Source organism: Passer domesticus, chromosome 1 (assembly GCF_036417665.1).
Source record: "Passer domesticus isolate bPasDom1 chromosome 1, bPasDom1.hap1, whole genome shotgun sequence".
Taxonomy (NCBI): Eukaryota; Metazoa; Chordata; class Aves; order Passeriformes; family Passeridae; genus Passer; species Passer domesticus.
In genome coordinates, this window is record NC_087474.1 from 43,887,164 (window position 1) to 43,913,934 (window position 26,771).

Below are 26,771 nucleotides of genomic sequence, written 5' to 3' on the forward strand. Positions count from 1 at the left end.
GACTTCTGGAGAGTCCTATACATAGAGAAAGGAGTAAAATACAGTCTTCACTTGACGTGAGGTACACTGAGTTCTGATTTACTTGTTTTTTTATAAAGAGCTAGAGTTTTTCAGTACTACCTGCAGAATCAGGAAAGCTATCACTGTGCCATTACCAAACAAACCCTCTGAAGCCATCAGAAAGTGAAGTCATGAGGTCTTCAGGTAACTCAGCAAAATTTGTTATATAAAATTAAGGGAGAACTGCAACTTTTCAGGGTGTCTGGTGCGCTATGAAATTTATACTTTGGCTTTAAGAATGTTGTGTAATTTTATTAATGTACCCAAAACACCTCAAGTGATCAGCATGCAGGTTACAGCCTGGACTGTGCTGCTCAGTACTGGACCAGGCCTTCATGCCTCCCAGGCAAGGTGTTCCCTTCTCCATGGGGAAGGCACCTAGTGTCAGACTGATTGGTATTTTAAAAAGTCATGGCCCATAGAGATACTCACAATTATCTAGAAAATATATCAACAGCTGTCAGTGTAGCTAGCTAGTTAGAAACATGGAAAGTCAAAGTCAAGTAGGTGTAGATCAGAAAAAGCCACAAAAAATCTTCTTCAGTAATCTTGGCTCGGTTTGTCATGGATGTGAGTTATAACACAACCAGATCTTTGGTATGATGTATAATGGGCTCAGGACCTTTTGTTTTTGCAGCCAGTTGTCTTCCAGGGAGGTGGTGATAGAGCAAGGGAACTGCTGTCTCTTTGATAATAGTGGACTCTTCAGAGCAGTTATAGCTGTTCATTTTAACTCCAGGAAGATCTCTATACATTTCAGCAGCTCAGCTGTAATTAAAAGTAGTAATTGATGGAGGATTAAAGGCTATATCATTAAAAATTACTTGACCTTACCACTATAGAGTATTAGATTACTGAAAGTAAGGAGGCACTTTTCAATAAGACTCTTTTACTCTTCCAGATTATTTTTGACAGCTCTTGCAATGAAAATGTCAAGATAGCTATGTCAAATGCCCTTGAATTAACAAGGCACATTATCATGTTTGCAAATTGTTGCCAAATTACACTCATCAAAGGGGTATTTTAGTGCACTGATTGTTCCCCTTGCAGTAATACAGAACTAAGACTAGAGATGGATGTCCTTGTGCAGTGGCATTTTTGTCATGATGTCAAATCCAATTAATTTTCCTTTGGTTTATCTGTGCTCCTAAAATACCTGCAGTATTACTTGAATTTCTGTACTATTATGTATTGTTCTTGTCTGACACATTATCTACACAAGCTATAAACCTTGAAAGTGGCATTAGAATTAGAGGCCCTTTGTAGGGGGATGAAGGCTCTATTGTCATTCATTATACAAAGAGATTAATTAAAGACCTGCTGAAAGAAAGGGTTTAAGAGCCTCTTCAAAGTAATTAAATGTAGGGAGTCCTGCATTAGCAACAGACTGATTCTGGTAGACCAGACCAATATCAGTGGAGTTTTGGGTTTGGGTTTTTTAACATTTCTAAGCACTGCATAAATAACAAGCATTGCCAATTAATAACATTTTCACAGTCTGTCTTATGACAGTTAGAAGATAGATAGATAGATAGATAGATAGATAGATAGATAGATAGATAGACAGATAGACAGACGGATGCGCCTTTTTTTTTTTTTTTGAGATTCCTACGTAGATTGCATAGAAATTTCACAAACATATGTGTAGATAGTAGTGACACATATTACTGAAGCCCTACTTTGGTGTCTGAGATTTTTATGAACATCTCAGTTTTCATATCAAAAATATTCATGGCCGCTGAGATCAGGAAAAGGACATGCTCTTCTTCTTCCATTTTTACTTCCCCTTTTTGATTTTTCCTACCAAAAAATAATGGAAAAGTAGAATACAAATAAAACAATAAAATTTCTTTATTTTCCTTTTTCATATTTCATAATCTGTAAATTGATCTCACTTTTTTAAAAGTCTTTGTAAATACAAAACTCAGTATGCAAAACTGGTCTCCACAGCAGAGATGTTGTTGTTTACAATGTGTCGTCTCTTCAGCTTTTAGCAAGGAACAAGCTCAAAGTTAGCATTATAATGCTGATAACTAACAGGAAGAAGCACAACATGCTTTTTTATCTAGAGCAAAGTGGAAGGGGTGCTGGTGCTCAGAGACACAGACTAGAACAGAAAAATACACTATTTGAAGTGCCTTCTTGGAAATTTCTTTTAAGAAACTAAAAGTTCACTTTTCCTACTTAATCTCACCTTTGGAAGGAAGGTGAAATTTTCTTCAGAGATGATGTTGACATCAGTAGGGGATAGGAGGGTTGAGCTCCCTTTTGTCATTTTTCTTTCCTGTGTGCAAGGTAGATTTAGAGACTCCTCTTAAGAAACTCAAGTTTTAAATTGTCTTCCTGTGCCAAATTTTAGATTCAAGAAAGCAGATGTGTAATTTCACAAGTGAGGGCCTATATGTGGGGCCCTAATGATACAACAAATATGTGGAGAACCCTGCACGGACCTGGAAAAAAAAAGTACAAAGATGTACATGCACCACAGGTTAACAAAAATAATTTATTCATTCATTCCAATTTATCTTTTTATTCTGAAAGCCGTGGGCCTGGGGAAACAATAGAGCTTCTGCAGTATTCCAAGAGATGCCTATTTTCTCACTGAAATTTATGTTCCAGATTTGCCATACGATGCCTAAGAAAAAAAGTCAGTGGTGATTATCAGAGCCAGCATGTAATCAGGAAGCAATTTTATTCAGGCAAAAATCAAGGACAGGGGTTGTACTGTCTTACCCCATCTGGTGTGCATCTGCACCGAGGAGATTACATGGGTTTCACAACTCTTTACACCTCCATGGTGGCAGGAACCCACAGCCAATTCTGATTCATAAAACACAACCAAAACAGTAAGAGGAAGCCACACTGGTGGCTTTTTTGGTTTTTTTTCTCTCTAGCAGCTGAGCATTTCAAGTTCACACAGTTCAGCTAGGTTAGTGGGGAACCTGGGATCAGCTGCTTCCATGGTGCACATTGTTTTCCAATATATTCAGGTAACTACAGGTGCCTTCTCTTCCCCCAGGTTACAGATCTGTAGAGCTTCAGCACAGAGAAAATGGAAAGGTGCAAGTGGCACTCTTTGATGGCACTGTCAGAAATGTTGGGGCTTTTTATTAACCTTAAATCAATCCTAATGAATGCAAACCTTGAAATAAATAGAAATACAAAAATCACCATTTCAGCTTGATGTGTGGGGTCTCTGATAAGTAGTCTTTTGTGAAACCCTGCCATTCACTTCCTGAATAACTGCTATTTTATAGCACTTTCAAGAGCTGGCTTTTATAAGCCATTTCTTATCATTATCCACTTATATTTTTCCTGTGCTTGAAGCACCAAGAAGCCACTCATTCTGTAGTCCCTGCATCCACTCTGCCAGCATCCCAGCAGCACACAGCATGCATATGTATTTTAGCCAAGTGGAAAATTCCACTGAATGGGAGCTTTCATAGTACTCTTCCAGGCTTACACCACTTTCTGTAAGACTAGGGAGTGCAAGCATTCACTTTTAATGAAGTAGTTTGCCAAGAGCATTCACCTTTCACTGATTCCTGCCTTCCTTCCAGATTCAGTGGGAAAGCCACAAATGAAGATGAGCAGGACTCCTATTTGATGCATGCCTGTGTGCAGGAATTAAGAGCCCTGGTTTTGCTCCCTGACACCTACTGTCCAAGGTCTGATTATCTTCCTCTCTCAGTTACAACTCTAGGAGATTACTCCTCACCCTCCTTAGCCTACTCATCTTTTCCTTCCTGCCAGTAACAATTCATATGATTTCACCCTAAATCCCAGGAGTCACTGCAAGCCACCAAACACTGATAGGTAGAAATGAGCTGTTTGGATGGAAAGGGAGCAGCTCAGATGAATGAGCAGCTAATGAGCAGCTCAGCTCATTAGCAAATGACCAAGGAAGGGATGCACTGTGGCAGTGATGGAGATGCAGAGCAGGTATCAGTTGGGATGGATAGGCACCATGTCCTACTGGCCCAGCCACAGGGAGGTTGAGAACACTCACGGATGCAGGGGTGTGCTTGCTGTCCCCACAAAGGTGACACTGCTTTTGATTTTAAGGACCTGAGGAAGTGCCACATCTGAGGAGAGAAAAAGGCAGCAAGTGAATCCTATTAGAGGAACATTAGGGCTGCTGAGAAGTCTGTATGCAAACATCCAGAAACACTGATGCTATGTTACTCTGCAAAAGTGTGACAGGATCCCTCTGAGCACATGCACACAATGTGAGCTTGAATGTTCTGTTTGCCAGTGATCACTATGCATCATTCCTGTCCCACATGAGCAGCTGCTTTAATACTGGACCTAGGCTGAAGAGGAAGGGATTGCAAGTGCATCAAATATACTACACAGCAAACATAGCAGTGCCTATTAAAAGCTTCTTCATTCCCCTTCTTGCAGTACAGATCCAAGCAAAATATGTGCCTCTAAAACCAATTAACAGTAGAAGGAGCTACCAACAGCATGAAAATAAGCTGCTTAAAAATCCTGCTGCTAAAGAGGCACAAGCTGGGTGCAGCTCTGTGCTGCGATTACACACAACTACACAAGATGATGCCTGACTTAGCTGATGGGCAGCTTTAACTGAGCACAATCCCTACAGGAAATAACTGCACTCAGCCAATGCCATTCCATGTCCCAGTCAATGCAGATGGTAGCAGCAAGGCAAGCAAGTGCCATGGCAAGCACAGAGCCTGCAGATTAATAGCTACACAGTAATAACAGCTATGAATTCAATCTAGCACATGCCAATCCAATCTGTGATTATCTTGAAACCTTTGAGCCCATACTTGACACCAAGAAGGGCTGTTGTGGTTTAACTCCAGCTGGCAGCTAAATACCACACGCCTGCTGGGATGGGGGTGGGAATCAGAAGAGTAAAAAAACTTTTGGGTTGAATTAAAGTCAGTTTAACAGGTAAAGTAATAGCTGCACACATAAGCAAGGTAGAAGAAATTAATTCACCACTTCCCATGGCAGGCAATGGTGTTCAGCCACCTCCAAGAAAGTAGGGCTCCATCAAAAGTAAGGGTTACTTGGGAAGACAAAAGTCATCATTCCAAACATGTCCCTTTCCTTCTTCTCCCCCCACTTTATATGCTTAGCATGATGCCACATGGCATCAAAAAGTCTCCTAATTTTTCATGAGCATAGGAAAGAAGTATGATGCTACAGTACTGGCAATAGAGAAGGATCTAGAAGAACATGATTAAACTGATGTAGCAAAAAAATGCAAACAAAAAACCCAAACACCAGTGAATCTGTAGAAAATGGGAATCAGGAAAGTGATGAAGCCGCCACTGTTATTTACGAAAATCATCATAATTTCTGGGTGTTATTTTTGCTACAAGGCTGTACTTCATGGACAGCAGTGGAGTGTTTTCCTGATTGCATGAAGACTGCACGATCTGTAATGCAGATCTATGTACCAAATTCATGCCATTCCTTTGTCTCATGTTATCAGCCTGTAGCTCAGCCCAGCTATGGTGAAAATCACATTTTTCATGTAACAATGGAAGAAAAGGTACTTGTCTTGTAGTCCGGCCTTCTCACTGAGCTCTTGCACAACCACAAGTGAAAGCAATGCTCGCTGCCAATTTTCTGGCATGGTCTCACTTTATATTGCTGGCTCAAAATACTACTGTATCATCATCCCCAATAACTACAGTATTTCTGGCTAGGTTTGACACTCAGCTGCAGAGCATCCCTTTTCCTCCATTCTTTTTCAAAAATGCGAAAATGGAATCTGGATCAATCAAACCCTGCTGCTCACCACCTGCAGCACTTGCAATTTCTATCTTTCAAGGCTACAGTGGCAACAGGAAAGGCTCATCAGGACATGGTAACAATACAATTGCTTCGAACCAAGGGTAAAAATACTGGCCACATCATCACAGGGAGGCTGCTTCTTCTAAAATGAACTCAAGGCTAAATGCCATCCATTTGCAATTATTTATGAAATTATTAACTGGGAACAGATATGGGACAAATCAAGGCTAAATGCTCAGAAATGTAGCTATTGCTCTGCTGGGTCCAGTTTACAGGAAAGCCTATGTAGAGCACATATTACCAGTGCCACCTGCTACTCAGAGGACCTGACCATTGGCAGAGCTAAAGGGGCAAGCTAAGAGTGAAACCAGCCCAACAACAAATTTCTCCCCTTTTCTTTAATGCTTAGGATACACATTGGTTGTAGCTATTATGGAGCCTTCTTGCTTTTCTCTAATCCACTGGAAGGGAAGATAGATGCATAAAAAGTATAAGGAGAGCTTCCTCAAGTCATCAATTTCCAATTGACGAGCTTCACTTGAGCAAATGAGTTCATTGTCTGTAATCATTTCAGCAACTGGAGAAGAAGTAAGCCCATTGCAGACATGGGCTTCTAGGTGAACAAAACCACAAGCTTCTAGGTGAACAAAAATGAACAAAAATGTTCTTGACAAAAATCAGGTGAAACTTAAACTTTTAAAAATTTCTAACAAACTTAAAACCCAAAGAAAATTATAGTAGAGAGAAACAGGTAAAAGTGTCAATTTTGCTAATTTCAAGTTCTAGACACTTTCTGAAGTACTCTACTTTTCAAGATGAAGACTTTTTGCTGTGTAAAACATTTTTTTTTTTACCTTTTAGTGATGTAGTGAAACATACAAGGGTGTTGAATCTCATTGGGTTTTAAAGCTTTAATAGGAAATTTATTTCAGTTGATGCCTCCTTATAGTAGGTCTTCATTACCACAGACTGGCCCTTCCAAACAAAATATCATAAAAACTTTTCTCATCTCTATATAAAATATCAAAACAGAATTCATCACAAGTGCCTAGTTTTAGGAGGAAGCAGCATTAAACTGAGCTTTGTATAACTCTTCTAAAACACCTACATTTGTTTAGATACAACCGAAAATTTCATTTCAGGTATGTGATGGGAATACTGAACTCCAGAGAAGCTGACTGGTGGTGCCTGCTGCTGCATCCTGTAACAAAACTTGGCTGTTTCTTGTTTCTGAGCGACAGGTTATTCAGTATTGAGAGGGATTCTAACAAACTTTGTAACTTATGGAGTATGAGCTTTGTTTCCGCTCTGACTAATCTGAAGGGAAACTTCCATTCAGCTCCAAATGCTGTGCCTCTGTTCCTCTCAGCCAGTTACCTAATGAGGATGAGCTCCCTCAACTATATTTTTTTCAAACAGGTAGTCAGTATTGTGCAAATATTTCCTTATTCCCCAAAATCTTGAACACTAGAGAAATTCATTTTTGCCTCTTAGGAAAAAAACTTCCTCTTTCTCATTTCGCTCTTCCCCTCTCTTGCCCTTTCTCTTTTTATATGGTGCAATGTAAGCTTTCCCTCATTGTATCCACACAAAAAAGATATGAGAATCTGTATCCACACACAAAAGAGATGAGAATCTATTGCACAGCTCTAAGCTAATTTAAACTAGTTAAAATTCTAGCACTGCTGAATGATAAAATCCCTTCTTAAATTTAAATAGAAACACAACCTTAAGACTTAAAAATTAAATTATATTTGGCGTTGAATAAATATCTTTCTTCTGACAGTCTTCTAACAGGAAACAGCAGGAGATCACGGGAGTTTATCTCAGCCAATGCAAGAAGTAAGGGAAAGTCTGAGCTGACGTTTTCCTGCAGCACATGCACACAGACACACGGCTGTGCTTACGCACAGACACCGGGACTCGCTTTTCGTAACAGAAGGAGCTCACTCACACGAGACGTGAGCAGGAAAGCTCTACAGACTTGCAGTTCCAGGGCAAACGTATTTCTGCATGGATGTGCCTCCCAGCATTTTGGAAGATGTCATTACTCTCAGCCAAGTACAAAAAGAATATTACACATTTGATATTTGGGATACGTGGTGTCACCTGTTACAGCAAGTGCGTTTCAAGCTGTGATTACAGACACAGCCGTCTCCTCTAGGGTTTAATGTTCTCATCCACAGCATTAAAAAATGTACACAAGTCCTATGTGTGTAATCTCTTATAAATAATTCTTGCCCTGCAGGTTATTTAACTCAGAACTGCCCTCTGCAATTAGTGGTCAGAGATGAAAAAGTAGGAAGTGATCTATTTAAGAGTGCAGCATTTGAAGTACATATACTCTCATGAGTAATTGATTCCCATAACACTTTTGATTCAGTAGCCACGAAGTCACTCACAGAAAATTATATATGCATACCTATACATGTATATATCACTGTTGTCCTACATCGAGCAATTTACAGGAAATGAAGTCTTGATAAATATTTATACAATTGTGGAAAGACTAGTATTTTAAAAATTAATACGTAAACTATTTTCACAGCAACAGGATGACTAACTTCTACAGGCAGCTGTTGCTGCTGTGGGATTCAATACCTAATTGTCATTTCCTTCACGGTGTGCTTTGACTGCAGAAAATATCTCATCTGGATATAAGAGAACCATTACTTCCTGGATCCCAGGACATGAGCAAGGCATCATCAACTAAGATTCAGAAAAGATCCTTTTAAACAGATTTTAAAGCTCCAAGGCCAACAAAATAGTTTTACCTGAGAACTTAAGGAACAAGCTTGCATTCTGCAATTTCACATGGGATAGCTTTAACTTGTTTTTAGACATCCTAGCTATTGCAAAGACTATTTTTTCAGGAAGTGTTTAAAGCATATTTTCCAGCAAGGTCTGATAGGGTTTAGACAGTTGTATTTGACAAGTTCAATTAGCAGGAACTATTTTCATGGTGATCCATCTGTCCTTTAAATCAGTGATTAGAAAGGCCTGACAGATGGTTTGTGGTCTGGTAAATAAGAGGAAACCCTTAGCACCATACTTCAAGTACTGTAGGGCTCAGTCCCCACCAGGACCAGAAAGAAGGAAATCTTCCATATTCTGCAAGCAGAAATACTCCAGCACTGGGACACTCAGACATTCAGCTGCAGCCTATGGCTATTTCAGCTGTACGAGTCCACTGGTGAAATCATGGTAATACAAAATACAAAATTTGTACTACATGGTCAAAGTTCCCCACTGTTGCTGTATGTTTACAACTCATGATGAAAGGAGAATCTATAAACCTATGTGGCACAGAGAGACTTCATCAACATTTTGGGGAAGAAATAAACAGTCCAGAGTAAAGAAAGAAGGGAATGGCTCTGCCTGCTTCAACTGACCTAAACAACTGCCCTTTGATCCATAACTCCATTTTTAACATGTCTCCAGGGCAATAACTGTGGCTCTTACAGGCCACATGCTTTTAAGAAAGCCTTTTGAAATGTGTTGTTTTAATCACAGCAATCACATGGGTTCTTCAAAGCAAATGTACAGCAGGTGAAGGTAGGTGAGAGCAGGGAAGCCCCATTCAAACAGGCTCAGCTCACACACGGGGTCCAGGTGCTGCCACATTTGTGTTGGGAATCAGCCAGAAACTCTAGGCACCAGCAAATGACACCATGACTGCTGCCAGCACAAACATGGTTCTGGTCATGCCACCAGCAGCCTCCACTCCCTGGCTCCCTTCCAGGCAGGCATTAGCTGCCATCTGCCTCTGAGCAAGACCCAGACATCGCCACCAACTTTGCATGGCTGGAAAGAAGGAGGCTTTCACCAAAAGTGGGAATATGAGTTCAGAGAGGTGGTGAGGTGAACCAGATAAATTTGATGATATGCAGCACTTGCTTTGCTTTACAGAGCTCAGAAAACAAGGCCACCAGTACACAGTAGAGTGCCTGTATAAATTCACCCCTTGAAATGCAGCAGCACTGCTGTACCGCAGGTGCTAACAAGATGCAGCAGAAATGGAATTTTCTCATAGAGATTTATAATTCTCTTTGGGTTTTATAGTCCTGATTAATGCAGATACTCAAAAGTGCAATGGCAGCATTCAGACTCCAGTGCAAGGTAAAAATCTGAAACAGAGATCCCTGATACTATTTCTATATCCCAGCAATACAGAAGTATATTTTTGCTGTGAATTTCCCTGTACACTGGTGAATGCATTTTTACAACATATTTCTTCCAAAATTGTGAAAATAGCACAGTATGTGAGGAAGCAGGAATTTATTTCAATGTCATTGCCAGTGAAAGGAGGATGGGTTTCTTTATTTAAACAGCCATCCTGATTGGCAAAACAAGTACAGACACAGCCTGCTCTCTCCACACTATGAGGTCATTATGGAATCCCCAGAATGTCTCTGGAGGACATTCACCATTCTGCTCCATCTCTCACCCTGGACAGTTCCCCTCTTATCTCAGACAATAGACTTCAGGATCTAGAAAATGTGTTTCCTGCATTTTCTTTAAGGGTCAGTGTGGCAGATAATGACCATCTCCTTCTGTGAGTCTCCCTTGGACACCTCTTGGTCCATCTGAGGTACTGAGTAGGGGCCCAGTACCTTTCACTGCTTTTTATGGTATGCAGTCATCTCACAAAGCTTCTGCCTCACAAAGGCTCCAGGAAAAAGCAAACCAAGAGGGTAGGGAGCAAGACAGATACCTGAATTGTGATAGAGGGAGAAAGAAGTAGCACAAAGGAAAGGTAAAACATGAGTTTCAAGATGTTTTGTGCTTTTGGAAATGTAACAGAGAAAAAGAGCCAGGCAGTCCTAACCTCTACAGGATGAAAAACTGAGGGACTGAAGAAAAGCCCATCTTTGGTGATGAAGATCAGTTCATCTTTGGATTAATTTCGGCTGTAATGGGCTTATTTATCAACACACTACATTGATGTAAAAATAAATTAAGAAGGAATGAAACAGAGGAAGAGGAAAAAAAACCCTAATCATCAGGAAGAGTAAAGACAGTTAAACTGGACTTTTATTACTTGCTGCTGTTTTCCTCTCTGCAAGTGATGTTCTGCTATGGATCCAGTGCATGGATCAGCAAATGGCGAAGTCCATACTGTGCTGCCATTAGAAAAATATCCATACCATTTTAAATATTTGTAGCAATCGGGTTCTTGAGGGAGAGGAAGGTTGGGAAGAGATCAAACGATCAAATTAAAATAATTTATTTGATTGACTCACTAGTCTTTTCTCTGAATATAATGTCAAATAAACTAACCACATTTTCCCCTGCAAATGAGTCACTATCCAGTTGTCTCTTCTGCAGTGACTCTAAATGAAGCAAAACTGCATTCAGAGTGAATGAGGTAGAACTGTTTAATAGTATCCTATCTCTTATTTTAACACATACTGACATTCTTTAGCTCTTTTTCTTACAAGAACTTTTCAGCCTGGGAAGAAGAGGAGGAGGAGGAGGGGAAAGGCATTTTTAAGGTTTGGGTTTATTTCTCATTATCCTACTCTGATTTGATTGGTAATAAATAAAACCTATTTCCCCAAGTTGTGTCTGGTTTGCCTTTCATTATATTTTATTTCCTCTGCCTAGCTGAGGAGAGGAGTGATAGAGCAACTTGGTGGACACCTGGTATCAGGCAGGGTTAACTTGTCACTGGGGAATTTAGAATATTTGTACTGGCTTGCAAACATCTGTTTATCCCAGTTAAGCAGTCAGGTTTTTCATTAGGAATGCCACCTTATTTTGTGAGGCAGTGCCATGACTAGCAGAGCTCTTCTGAGCTTTAACAGGGAAAAATGTACCAGTCTGGGGAGAGGGTATTGTTTAGATTTTTCACTCATATGAAGCAATATTTGCCCCACAGCTTTGAGCTAAAAGCAGGGCTGGTTCTAACACAGTCAAACATCCACAAACCACAGAATACTCTCATCCAACAGTAACACTGCTGCTTTTCAAACAGCAGAAGATAAATAATAAAAATGAGTACTTTTCCAGGCTGGTAACCAACACCAGCAGGATGCTCTGCTTCAGGAGGAGTTGGGTTTTTTTTTGTTGTATACTCAACAGTAGAAAAGGGAACAGTACATATTGATGTAAAAACACTTTCTCTCTGATAATTTATGTTTGATGTTACAGAGCCTGTAGGATTTGGAGGGGCATGTCAGACAAGAAGTGTGCAGTCAGGCAAGTGTGCAGTCAGTTGCAATAAAAAAGTCATGTCAGTGGTGTCTATATGCTGAAGCTCAGTGAAAGGAAAGCAGTGCAAGTACAAATTTTCATTGGAGCTTACTTGGAGTTTTTTTATTGGTTTTGACTTTTTTTTTTTGTATTTTTATTTTTGTTTCATTTTTCTGTAGCACAAAAGCAACACAGAAACAATGCTAAGCAGAAACAGGGATAAGGAACTAAAAATTAAAAAAAAAAAAAATAAAAACAAACCAAACCCCCCAACAAAACTAAACAAAAAGCCCAACTGTGACTGAGAACAGAAGGCAGCATTTGTGATAGAGAACATAAGGCAGAACAGACATGAGACAATTCATGACAGAAAAGGAGGAACTCACAGGTCAATTGCCAGAGAATGTGAGGCCAAGAATATATCACTGCTAGCCAGGAGAAGGGTGCAAAACACAAGGGAGGAGGGAAGATAGTGCCTGAAAATCCCCCCCGTATGAGCACAGAAAGATGCTGCACTGGAACAAACAAAAGTGAAGTGCAGTGCTGAAAGGCTCAGAGGAGAAGCAGCACTGTTTGGGGATTTGGCTGGGGATTGGGTTGTGGGTCTTTTCCAAAAGAAAATCAAAAACTTGAGATGAGGAAGGTACAAGTTCTTTTCAGACTGGTGTAATGCATAAGATTTTTAGGGAATTCATTGTGGCTTCACTTCCTATAAGACTGACAGTCTACAGAATGAAAACTCCCTGAATCTCCTCTCCTCTATAGCCTGACACTGCCACTTCTTCCATTTTGGCCCTTTTTGCCCACTTCCAGCTCAGTACCTATAGCCAGGCAGGCTGGGCATTTCTTTGGGAAGGACTGTGTGCAGCCAAAACCTCTGTGGCCAAAGCAGGATGGAAACCCACCTCCCTTCACTCCCTGGGAGACTGCTCTCACCTTGGGTGGGAGTAGTGTAAAAAGCAGGTGTCCCACCATATGCCACACCTTCTTCTCCTTATTTTCTGATGTGTTTGTGTGGCCATATTTATGCACTACATCCATATAAAAAAATGTGCCGACACCTGCATCCTCAGCAGGCAGAGAATTTCCAGCTCAGCTTTGTAGATCCTATCCCCTAACACAAACTACTGGCTACTGCCATGCTGATCACCATAACATCTCTCACGGGCAGATCCCACATAGTTATTTTAAGTAAAAGACAGGGAAGGAAACAATTTCCAAAATAAGAAAAAAATCCTAGCTCTTGTTTTGTAGCTTGCACTGCATTACATCATGCTTCCGTGGAGCAGACTTGAAATTGCACAGTGCCAAGGGGGCAGGGGGAGCCTTAAACATTGTAATTTAAATCCGACTCCTCAGCCAAGTTCCTGTTGATGATATTAATGACAAGTCTGCATGTTACTGTGCCTCAATAAAAGTGGTGAATTTTTCCAGCAAGATTGCTTTTTCCTGCAATAATTGTATAATTATGTTGTATTACAGTTACACAACTCAGCAAATATGACTGCCATGACCAGAAATATATATTGTACATAACTTTTCTGGATTTAGTATATAAGCTCCATACTGATAGTGTTCCTGAGAGAATACATCTGATGAGTACTAGGAATATGTATTGAATAACTTAATTCAATTAGGGCTATCAGTATTGTGTAATCACAAATTAAATTTATTAAATACAGGTCATTTCCCCTTGTTGCTTGACCTGCATTATTCATAATGCAATTGTCTGGGCACTACTCTGTTGAGCTTATTGGCACAGGACCTCATTTTGAGTTACTTTCTTATAACATTATTTTTAATTTCTGATGCATCCTGAACTGAGATCTGAAGTAACACCTCCACACAAGCCTCTGAGAGCATCCCTGTTCCTTCCATGAGCTGCAAGTGAATCCCAGTGTAACGTGGGTGATCTATTGTCTAATGCAGCAGCCCACAGACCTCACTGTGCTAAGGACACCAGCCATCAATTTGCCTAAAGTGAGCAGAGGGTCAAGATGTATAGACACACCAAGTTACACAGCATGTTAATTATGTGTATGAGCAAATACACTGCCTTGTCTCACTCTGAGGTCCTGATCTTCGAGTGACACTTTTTTATGCCAAGAATTAATAAAGGAGACGAGACCTTCTGTGAAAAAATATTGGTACTGACATGACTGAGGGGAAAAAAGCAGACAAGCTTTAGGAAGCAAAAGCCTTTCTTCAAATCTGAAGGTGGAGTTTATTGGATTTAATGCTAAATGAGGGTGGAGAATGATCATTCTGAATTTGAGTATGTCAGACCAGTTGAGTGAGGTGGTGGTGTTAAGAAGAAGGTGGCAATAAGTTTACTATACTCTATACAAGAGACAGGACTGAGACACAAAATATTAAAAAAAGAATGAATACATGAATGAATGAATGAATGACTGACTGCTTATGAAACATGAAATTGTGCAAAGACACACAGGAAATGCAGTTTGACATAAAATGTGTGTGACATAAATGCAGTGTGACTACAAAGTCTAAGTGACTGATTTTTTAAAAGGGATTATAAAATGGCACTTCAAGCACCTTATTGTAGTCTAAGGCTATGTCATCTGGTAAGACTTTGTTTTTTAGTCTATGTCTTAGTGTGAACCCAGGCTCAGCCATGACATAATAATAAACATTCTCAAGGAGCAGTCAGAGTCTCACAGATTATTTAGAGCACAAAGAATTTGTTCATTTTGAACAACTCTATTGCCTATATAATCCCATTGGATCCAAAATTCATCATTTGACTTCAAAACAATAGTTAACTCTATAAAGCCTTGACAAGTTACCAGCAGCAGTGTAAAATGATCAATATTGCAACAGAGTCTACAGTCCTCACAGTTCAGAAAGGGAATTAGTGCAGGAAGTAAAATGTTCTCAGAGGCATCGAAAATCAAATGCAAATTTCAGTCTAAAGGTCAAGACCAGATAACATTAAATACAACCTTTCATACGCCATAAATGCACTGAATATATTTCCATCTATTTTCATATAGATAAGAGACTTGCATTCAGTCACATTTTAAAAGCAATTTTTAAAATAGTAACTCTGCATGTAATGCTCTGGCTCCATTAACTCTCTTTTGTATAGTTTTGGACCACATATATGAGACATCAAGGATGTGGAATAATTCAGCACTTCATGTTAACTTCAGAAACACAGAACATTTACTTTTGCTGGGTTTTGACTTATTTTTACACCAAAACTTTCATTTTTACTTAATGATTGTAATAATTTTATGTCCTAAATGAAGGATGTAAATGTTCCTAAGCTACTTCTTGCCACACTCTGCTTCTGAACCACTATCACTAAACCTCCACTGGCACCATAAATTTGCAAGCACAATATTTGAAGGTGGAAACATGGAGGAAAGAACCTTTATAGTGGCATTAAAATGATCCCTTAGCCAAACAGCACCCAAAAAAAAAAAATATATATATATATATGTTGTTGGATTAGATGGTTTCTTTCTCACAAACTCCATTCATGATATGGCATATGGTTTCTAAAAAACAAGGGAAGATTTGAAACATACTGCTAGGAAAGCTGGTAAAAAAAAAAAAAACACTATCTGAAGAACTGCACATTTATCAACCAGAGACTGTCAGAAAGTGTGAGGTAAGGAAAGCAAAGGAAAAAATGCATAGGAGTCTAACATGATACACCAATTGTTTGCTTTAATCCCTCTTTAAAAAACAGACAGAAGAAAGAAGCTCCTAGCATTATTCCTATCAGAACTTGGAGGAACTAGATGTTTCTTTATATGGCAGCACGTATTGTGCAAAGCTCAGCCAGTCAAGCAGAAATTGGAATAATTCCTACTGATTCTTCCTGCTGTAAAAACGTAAAAAGGCTTTCTTTTACTGTATAGCTGGGCTCATTTTTCATAGGTTCTGTACATAACTATTTTAAAATTTTATTTAATTATATTAGAATTTTCTGAGAAAATACAGTCTATATAATAAATGGATGCAGTGAAACTTTTCATACAGATAAGTAGCAAATAGCAGAAGTGTTTTTCTTCTGCTGGATGATGTTTAACACTACAATCTAACATAACAGAGTAAACTTTACATTTTTCATAAAAAATTTGTTTCCTCCAGGGACCTGGGGGAAAACATAAACAATAGAATTTTTTTCTGTAGTTCTGACTTTAAAAAGCTATTAAAATTGTCTGAAGTGGCATTTATTATTATTTTCAAAAATTTTTTAACAATCCATATATTCTAAAACAATTTTTATTCTTCTTTTGGGTTTTCTCAGCCTAAGAAAGCAACACAGTTCACATAGTTAAAAGAAAATTGGACAAACTAATATATTGTTGCAGCTAAATGCTTTATTAACAGCCCTCTGTGTATGCTGGTGTCTGAAAATGCTGAAGGAATATTAGGCAGAGGAATGTGCTAAAATATTAACCCTTTTTCCCTTTTTTTTTTTTCCCTTCACCTTGACATTTACACATGCACAAAATACACAGGTAAGTAACACTTTGAAATTGTCTGCTGTCCTGCCACTAGTAGAATACAGCCCCAAATCCTGCCTGAATATTTAACTTTGTTTCTAGACTCCTCTCCCCCGTTGTTTCAAGAGCTCCACTGGGATTTCCTGTCATGGGCAGAAGCGTGATCTGCTCCTGGTCAGGTGTGGACAACCCCCAATCCCTGAGCATCCCTAAACCTAGGTCACTCTGGGAAAAAACCTGGGTATTTCCCTGCCTAAATATCCTCATGAGGTAGAAGAGGCAGAGACCTTTGGAGAACATACTATGTGCAGGTAGAGGCAGAACATGTTTAGAGGAGATGAATAGGATGCTTATGCTTAGTTTTGCTCCTCAGCTTCCTTTTTAGGTTCCCATTATGAAGTTTAACCCTGCCAGAAGTCCTTAGGCACCTCTCTTTTGTTTCTTAATTCTGCCACATTCCTGGAATTTTGCTCAAATTAGTGACTACTTTGCTGAAAAAGGTAAGCTTTAACCCATGCTCCTCTCTGACCTCTCAGTGATAAGGTCAGATAGCATCTTTAGGAGCTCAAGCAGACTATCTTTTTTTGCACCTAATCTTCCCCACATGAAATAAATTGCTCAAGGGACCAATTGCATCTGTGGATTCCTGTAAGCAGCAGTCACCTAATACCTGGAGAATGACCATGGCAAAACTTCCACCATTTCACAGGGCTGGCTGTTACTGGGGAAAAACAACCAGCATTAAGAAAGGAAGGAGGCAAAGACAAAGTGCTCTAAGGATGTGCATGGCCAAGATCAGAGCGACCTCCACACGGCAACTAGTGACTACATCAAAGCTCTCCCAAAGTGAGAAGGGGCAGGCAGGCCTTGGAGAACACGGCCAGAAGACATCACCAGAGTTATTCATCTCTTCAGTTTGTGTCAAGATCTGTTCACTGGAAACCCAGAATAAATATCTTAGATTAAGTAGAACTTAGAGATGCTAATTGAAAATTCCTGGGAGAAAAAAGTTAGGTTTCATCTGAAAAGACATGGTGGAATTTTTTCAGGAGGACTTTCCCTCCACATAATGTCAGGATAAAGGAGTAAGCCATATTGGGGCAATATTCCATGGTCAGTGGCTAAAGTCTCATGAACAGAAATGTTTCTAAATCTGATATTTGGAGGAACAAGACTTAATAGTCTGGTGGAGTTTCCTAGGTCTTCAATGGTGAGGTGAAGAGAAGCCCAGGAGAATTCACCCCTTCACAGTGTTGACAAAACATTAAAGCTGGGGCAGCTTATACAAGCAATAAGACAGATGCAAAGAATACAGGAACCTTTCTCACTTGATGAATCCATGTGAGCAAAATAAAATATTTACCAGGAAAATATAAAAGAGAATCACCTCACCTGCTGAAATATTCACTTGAGTTTCAAGGGGACTTTTAAAACATTCATTTGGAAGGTTTTTCCAGGTGAGAAAGACACAATTGTTTGGCACCCTCTCCCAGGAAACATACATAACTTGTGCTTCATCTCCTTTTTCTGCCCTCAGGCCTCCAGCAACTTTTGGACTTGTCTGCCCATGCCATCTTTGCTGGTTTTCTTGATTTCACCTGAGATAAAATAAGCCATTTCAGTTCACAGAAGAATAGACCCCTGCCTTTAGCTATGCTATTCCTGAGATAAATCAATATATCTGCTTCAGAGCATATCAGTTTCCCCTAAGTTACCTGTCTGCAATAAATATTTGCATCTATAGATTTCTTTATGGGCATTCTGACTACTTCCTGCCACAAAGGGAGCTGTTAATTTATTTTAATGGTTACATCTATTCCTACTGGTTTAGGACACAGACAAAGCAGTACATACTGTGACTGCCCATAAGCAAAGGAAGGGGTACAGCCCTGTCCAGACAACCTGAAGTTGCTCTCCTTCACCATCAAACCCCAGGGCCACCAAGCCCCGGGCTAGGTAAAATATTTGCAGGGTTACCATAGTAACAGTGGGCCTATAGCACTTAGCAGGACTCCTGCTTAGACTGCGTGCACAAGAGGCAGAATCCTCTCTTCTCCCTGAAGAGTGAAGGATAACCAACAAGCCCAGAGAAGATCTTTCAGCTCCATATATCTACTCAGGTTTACCACAGCATGTGTTCCAGCTCTGTGACAGGTTTAACACAGGACACTTCTGCACATAAGCTTTCCAACAGCACTCATCCTGCTGACCTTCTTCACCACTCAAACTATCACCCTTTTTTCTCTCTGGCACAGTGCTGTTTATTGCACCCCTTATCTTGCTGGCAATATATAAGCATCTTTATGTATTTCTCACCACTTGAACAGACCTATCCCTGGACTGAATCAACCACAATCAAAAGGGAACATTTAAGATTAAGAGCTACTGCATTTCCAGGAGTGACCTGGAATCACTTCAAGCATAGCAGCAAAGGCTGTAGAAAGAAAAGGGCCAGACCATTCCCAAGATCTGTTTCTAGCTAGAGTTGCTGATCTTTTAATTGGACACAATCCCTGATTATTATTACCAAAGAGAACTGAGTAGATTTTATTTTAGCTCAGAGTAATTTAGCTTAATTACCCAGCAAAAGTCTTCGAAGTAGGTATGTAAAATGTAATTAGCATATTTTACTTGAGGCAGCAGAGTTGTTCAAAGATATTAGGGATTAAAGATTGCAGTAAGGTCTTATGTGTACACATTAAGCAAGCATGTGCAGTCTTCCTTTAAGTGCACCAACTCTGCATGAGACTTTTAAAAAGTCATTCTTAAGCATACCTTAAGAAAATCTTAAGATAGAAGAGTTTTGTCTTTCTTGCATTGCAGCCTTAGGCCAGGACAATGAAGGAATGCTGTTTGCCTTCTCTGAATACTCAGGAGACCAGAGGTAGTGCAGATGCTTCTGCTTCCATCTGGCAGTGCAACTCCATCATTTTTTTCATGGCAAGGCCAATTCTAAACTATGAACTGTAAAAGCTAGAAAAATAGTCTGAGTAAATTAATGTGTACCCTGAATTGCTCAGCAAGAGAAAATGAGACTGAGACAGAAATATCCTTCTTCCTTCAATGATGTGTCTATTGCTGCAAATTGTGATGTGTCTGCATCCAGCTCTTGTGGATATTAACTGGAGAGTATCTATTAAATGCCTTACAGACTCAGACTGTTTTCCTCACCCCCTTTATGCATTTTGATGGTAAGGATTTGATTGCCCACTGAAATCCACAGGAAGTCTAAAAAGGGAACAAGACACAACCTCAAAGCTGGACTACTCTGATATGGAAAAAATGCTAGAAACATTGCAATAAATAGTGCTATTGACAATGCAGTCATTAAAATAATGAGTGTCAGACCTCTTGTGGTCCCTTGTGAGGCCTGTGTTAAGGTGTCAAGAAGTGTCAGCACTGGAAACTGATCCCTAGTCACATTTCAGGTCCCACTTCAAAGACTCTGGGAACTGAGGACAAGATTTATATCAACTTCTATTCTGTAGAAGTTCCCAGATTTCTCATTCCACAGAAAGACATACATGATCCTTTCTCTGATAGAAACTGTGAAATTTGCCACCTATTAAGAGAAAATAGCTGTTCAGACAATTAATTCAGTCTTAGTGGTTCAACAAACATATTTGACCAGCTGGGTCATCTTCAGCTAGTGTCTGCTCTATGCAATATGAAAAGAAATAAAGTCAGAAAATGTCAAAATATTACACTTGCATCAACTCAGCTCCAGACCACAGAAAACATGGAACTGTAATTTAGGCAGTTAGATTTTACAAGCAGACAAGAAAATGGGAAAAATCCTCAAGCCCAAATCATAAGCAGTAAAGCTGGAAGCTCAAAAGAGAAATGATGAATAAAGATTTTTAAAAAATCAGTTATTAATGATATTTTAGATCTTTCTTTACATCTGCTACCAGAAATTACTTTCATCTCTTTCTGTGTAAAGCAATACTACTTTGAAAGATGTCAAGTGAAACTGATCAATGACGAATGAAATGTTGATAAATTTGTAATAAAGATAGAATAAGTAATTCATAAAAATTGTATTCATCAGCTCAGAGAACTGACTCAGTTCTGTCTTAGTACAAATCATTGAAAATGAGCATGGCTGTAAATCTTTCAATCCATATGCCACTTAGGGATCCATGTCCATCTTGGAGCAAAAGAGCTATAGCACAATGACAATTTTTCTTTGTCTACACCATGATTTCAGGAACAGCACAGCAAAATTAAATCTTCTACAAGGTGAAAATCATTAAATACTGTGTGAAAATTATTTAATTACAAGTGTCACACAGTGTTCAATTGAATGGGTATGGACAGCTCATTTATTTTAAAATATTTGTATTTGTCAAGCCTGTCATGAGAGCATACACCCTTGAGGAAAAATTGCTTTTGCCTGTGCTATACCATCTCAGACAGAATTTGTCATTTGATAGGCAGGTATTATTACCTTGGCCTTTTACACTGGCCAGGGACCTGTTTAGCAACAAATCAGTCCAGCAGCACTACCCCCCCCCCCCCCCCATCTCATTGAAACACACAGGAAAATAAGCTCAAACATGAGGGAAAAGTACCAATTTTGACTGTGCCAGTCATCAAACCCTGTCACACGTTACCCACAGAAGTTGTAGAGTCTCCATTCTTGGAGACATTCAAAACCTGCGTGTCTATAGCCCAGAGAAACCTGCTCTGGCTGACCCTGTTCTGAGCAGGTGTGTTGCACCAGCTGACTTCCAGAGGTCTCAGCGATCTCAGACATGCTGTGAATCCATGAACAGTTTCTAGCTCATGTTTGGCACCATGAGGAGAAGGCCCTTTTCCTCCTGCCCCCACAAGTACACACCACTCTGCACAGGAGACCCTGATAAGGACTCAGCAGTAAGCAGGGCTTGTGATGCCTCCATGACCAGCTGTGATGACACAGGGAAGGAAACATCCCTCTCTAGGGTGCACTTCAGAACCTACAGACTGAGCTTTGGGACATTCTTTAATAAAAAACTTACAAGATATTTTTTCCTCAAAAAACACCCCAACAACCAACCAACCAACAAACAAGCCACAACAAAAAAAGTCAACAGGAGAAGCCAGGGCAATTTCTGCCTTGGCTTGCAGCTTTGCAACCTCATATTAACCACCTGTTCCTTACTGCCTTTGTGTTCTCTCCAAGACGCTTTTCTCCCACATCTAATTTCCATGTTTCTCCTCCCATAGCTTTTCTTATCCTGCGTCTTGGGCAGCCTTCTCCATGTGAGGACACTTTCCTTCCTAGATTTACTGCTTGGACCTCACTGTCTCACTGGAACCATTCCTGTGTTATAGGCAACTGCAGCTTGGGAATGTAGAGCATACAGCTGTGTGTCTATCTGTATGTGAATGTATGTCCTGTCACAATGGAGGTCTTTTCTGGAGGAAGAGCTCAATCTTACTGAAATCAGGTTAATCTGAAATTAGTTTTTTCAGAAAAGACAGTATCAAATTGCTAATTTGACCATTTTAATCTCCTAGGTTAGGTCAAGATTTTTAAGAGAATGACCACTCTGCTGTCTTTGAAGTCAATGGAGATTTATCACCAACTGATCCCTTTGGAAATTATTACCTTAATAGAGATTAATAACAGCAATCAACTCATGATTAAATCATCTTACTGAGAAATTGTCCATACATTCAGGAGACATTTTGGAAGAACAAAATCTCCCTCTGCATCCTGTCTTGGACTCCTGCCAGAAAGAATCCTTGTGTTTATTCTTCTGTCAAACAAACTGAATAAAGAAATCAAAGTTGGGAAGGAAAGAGGATACAAGCCCAGTAACTCCAGAGCCTCAGCCATAGCCTGTGATCTGGCAGGACAGACACATTCCTCTGAACCTCTGCTCACCTCTGCTCTTGCACATACTCTGTTTGCATCAATGGCACTGCCTGTACAAACAACACACGTGGGATTAGACCCACTTCAGTATCTGTCCAGGAAAGTAGAAACAACTCAGGAATTCTAATAGTTTCTGCTTTGGGTCATTTATTAGCAGCCTCTTGAGAGGAAGCAACACTGTTGAAACACTGCAGGTTTTCAAAACTCCACCAAAACAGCCAGCTTGAGAAAAAAAAAATGCTTTCAAGGGGCAAATCTTGTGTTGGCCCCACAGAGAAAGGATTCATTTATTTTTCATTTATACTCATGTGCCTGTCAAGCAATACCCATGACCAAGTATAAATCCTTCTGAAAGTGCCGACACTCCATATAGGTGGAGTGTCAGTCCCAGTACCTGTCTATGCACCCTGGGTGAAGATGTACTTCATTTAGATTCTTTTGGAATCCACAGTCTGTTTAAATACTAAAAAAACCCTACAAGCATCTTACTACTAGTTGGTTTTAACTATAACTTCCCAAAAAACTAACTTCCTTATCAAACCAGGACAATTTGACAGAGGTATCACTCTCCCTAACTGCTGACAATAACACAATAACAGATTTCTTTGGCTTTGGGGAAAACTGCAAATATAATTCTTAGATTTACCTAGCAGAAAGATCTACAATGTTGCTAACGGTATTTCTTTATTATACTTTTAAATTTTTTTTCAATCTGAACAAACAAGCAGGGAAATATAATAAAACTGAATGGGTTGGGAGCCTGCTTTGAAACGGAAACAAATTCTGAAAAAACTGCAATGAGATTTCAGCAAGGCCTATGTGCTTCTACTACAATCAATTTATTTTGCCACTGATTTTGATTGTCCATTATCTGCAAGCTTCCTGAAAGCACAGCTGTGTACAGCTACATTTATCTCATCTATAGAGCAGCACATGACTGAGGCACCTGAGACAAGAGAGTAACTTAGTGGGCACTCCATGGGCAGAAAGCAAGATGGTCACTGCAGGATGTCATCAAGACAACCAAAAACCTCTCACTGACTGTGCTGAGAATGGTACCAGGACTCCTTGTGGGAGAAAACGCAACTTCCTTATGGGTGCAGATTGTTATTCACTCATTCCACACGAAATAAGCCTCCAGACTACAGAAAACCTTGGCCTTGAGAAGGAACTTCTTGTACATAACACAGATATTAAAAAAAAAAGTGCTGTATAATGACTGCAGAGTTTCTGTATGAAGTCTCTATATTGTACTGTCTGTACTGAATTTTACCTCTTTATTATCTACACTACTTGTCCATGGTAAATTAGATTATAGCACAGATTGGAATGGTTTGCTGCAAATATCCCCCGGTGCTCCATTCAGAAACTTCTTGTTATTTTGCACTTGACCTCCAGATTTCATGGGTGTTTTTCTCCTGAAAGGGAATGAAATGGAAAATGCTTATCCGCATTCACACTTAGTTCTTCTACATCACTTCACTTCCAATGACATCCCTGCTGACACAAAGATACCCCTTAATTCCAGGAAACCTAGATGTCAGAAATAGAAGGGATCTTATTCAACAGCACATAAGAAGTTATAGGGAGCTGTTGCTCTGGCAGAATTTCTCTTCAGGGGAAAATTTTATTGTAACATTCATGCTTGTTATTCCTTTTTTTAACCTTTTTTTTTCATTGAAAGAATTTCTTATCCTGGCATGGTTCTTCTCCTTTTGCACTCTAAATAAGGATCCAATCAAAGAGGTGCAAATTCTCCTAGCTTAAACTTATTTCTCTGAGTTGTTTTAAATTTGCTGCTTTTATAATTCTACTGGACAAGCTCTTTTGAAGAAATGGTAGAAAACACCAATCTTAAAAATTGTCTGAAGTGTTGTCTTGGATTAGGGCAAATCTGGGAGAAAACTTCCAAAGGGGGCCCCCCCAGAAAGCAAACTCACACGACCCTTCTCTCTTACTGGTTCGGGAAGGATTCTTCGGAGACAAGTGGAAAGAACCTGTGGGCAAAACACCCTCAGCAACAAAATGAGCAATACCAGATGACAACACTCTTTCACTGATCTGAAAAGGATGACAATTCAGAAAGTCTTTCCTGGGAGTGGTTGCTCTACTGTTGCTCCCTCTGGTGCTGGGGATGGCTGCTGCAGCCACAAGATGCAAACTCTCAGTGTTTCCCAGGTCCCAGTCCGGAGCAGGTTTGAGTGGTTCCAAAAAGGGAAAGAAAAAACAGTTCAGGGAAAGATTTGGACTGCTTAGCTGAACTAACTAACAAGCAGAAGCAAAAAGCAAACGCAAAGCAGGAGCACAGCAAGAAGCAAGAGCAAAGCAAAAGCGAAAAGCAAAGCAAAAAGCAAAAGCCGCACTATGTACTGCCCCGTCTCTCTGTCCCGCCAGCCGTGGCAGAGCAGGCTGATAACAAACCAAAACAAACCTCGCTCTTCAGAGCCAGTCTTGAAGGCACAGAACATAATATCCAGCATTAACAGAACACACGATTAGGGATACAAGCATCATAACTTCACCCTAAGACAGGTGTTCAAAAAGCAAGTAGAGTATGAAGAGTTCTGTGAAAGGAAACAAGAAGAAAACAATGTTACATACCACACATTATATCACCAGCATAAATACTTTTCCCAGTATTTTAATATATTATCTAGTTTTGATTACCCCATTTCCCAAAAATATCCAGTAGAAAAAAATTTACATATATAGCAAACAAGGTTGGCTAAAGTTAATTCACGAAGAGAAAAGCAAACTCAGGTTTTTTTAGAAAACACATTTTCTAAGTTAAGTTACACATGGGAAATGTAAAAAAACCCACATCACTTCTACAAAGTGTTTAGAGAACCTCAAGTTACACACCTTAAAAAGGAGCTGCTGACGGATTTGGTGATAGCTTGCTACTGTGTACTGTGTACTTTAGATTTCTAATACTTTTCTCTGTAAGTATTGAAAGAACTGAAAGAACTACTCTCCCTCTTTTTAACATTTTTCATTTTAATGATAATTCCAGCCTGACTTGTATCCTCATTTCTTCCTACATGTGCTCATTAATTAAATACAAAGGTATGACATATCAGACAGGACATCTTGGACCTTGTGGCCTCAGTTTAACAGTACGGTCCGTGTAACAATGCAATCTTGTGCACACTTGCACACCAACACACACACAGTCCAACACAGCCAGTGCCTAGATTTGTAGTCAGTCTCTTTGTCCATGTGAGATTTTGTATAAAGATCTGCTCTGCAGAAAAGTTTGTTGGGTTATTTTTCTGGTTTATCTCTAAATGCTTTAGCTAGGATAGTGAGGACACATAGAAGACTGGAAAATCCATAGAAAATTCAATTGTGTTTTTACACAGGTGGACTTGAAGATATTAAAGCTAAAAACTGGTGCCAAAATAAAATAATTTAATTCATAGGTCTTAGCATCTGAAAAGGAAAGACGATATATGCCAGCATTTACTTTTTAAAGGCTTTGGGCAGCTTGGCTCAACTCCCTTCAGCAGCCCTGAATGACACTGTTTGCTTTTAATGAGCAGTTTAAAGCTGAATTTTTATCTTGTGAATGGATCACTGACGTCAAGAGCCATAATTCTATGTAAATCTATATTTGAAAATGTGGGGTTTGGCTTTGTTTTTTTAAAGATGTCTTGATGAGATCTTTGTAAACACCAAGCAGTGCATGTCTTTACCCTAATCTTCATTGACATTTGACCATTTGCTTTGCTGTCTTGCACAAGATGCATGTTGACATTAGGCTGCCATAAACAGTTGATGATTGTGGAATTAATGGGCCAGGAAGAGAAGGCCATGTTGTAAATTTAATCCTCATTCTGGACTACAGGTTGATCAACGGTACTGCACTGTGGCTGCCCTATTGATATAGGAAGCTCAGGATTCAATATAATGCTTTCTTCAATATTGTAACTGGCATTTCTTTTTTTAGCAGGCTGGCACAGCTTTGCTTTCTCTATACTTTCTGATCAATTATATCTACTGCAGGATTAAGGTATGCCATTAGAAACAATTTAATGATTGAACTGAAAGATTTTTATAGAAAAGCTTCTTTGTTTTTTGAAAGGGAAATGAAGATAAGATGTATCTTAGAATAAATTTTGCTGTCTGTAATAATGCCTCATAAAGTTGCTTTAGCTCTTTATAGACATTAGAAAGAACTAAGGACCCTTTGTTGATTCCATTTAGTTTTTCATTGACAACAGAGCTCAGGGTGTTAGGTGACAATAGCATCTGTTCCCTGAACCCAGAGGACAGTCTGTCCTAGCTGCTACAGAATAAGGCCTCCTTCTCCATGAGGCAGAAGGTACAGAGTATAATTTGCTTGCCCACACCAAAGCCAGCTTCTGTCTCTCAAACTACACACAGTGATATCTGCC

The 26,771-nt window shown here is 39.6% G+C and overlaps 1 long non-coding RNA gene across 4 annotated transcripts in view; it reads right to left on the reverse strand.

Moving 5' to 3' along the window:
• Positions 1-509: 509 nt before the first annotated feature.
• Positions 510-26,771, reverse strand: part of LOC135298878 (uncharacterized) — a 43,353-nt gene continuing 17,091 nt past the window's right edge. For 2 of the 4 annotated variants that reach the window (XR_010360938.1, XR_010360939.1), the window contains 3 exons: positions 24,333-24,938; positions 19,284-23,792; positions 17,126-18,106 (listed from right to left, as the gene is read on the reverse strand). This is a non-coding gene — a long non-coding RNA (uncharacterized LOC135298878). Of the gene's footprint in view, positions 829-2,254; positions 2,345-17,125; positions 18,107-19,283; positions 23,793-24,332; positions 24,939-26,771 lie in introns of those variants that run through there. The other 2 variants (XR_010360940.1, XR_010360941.1) reach the window with 2 other exon arrangements.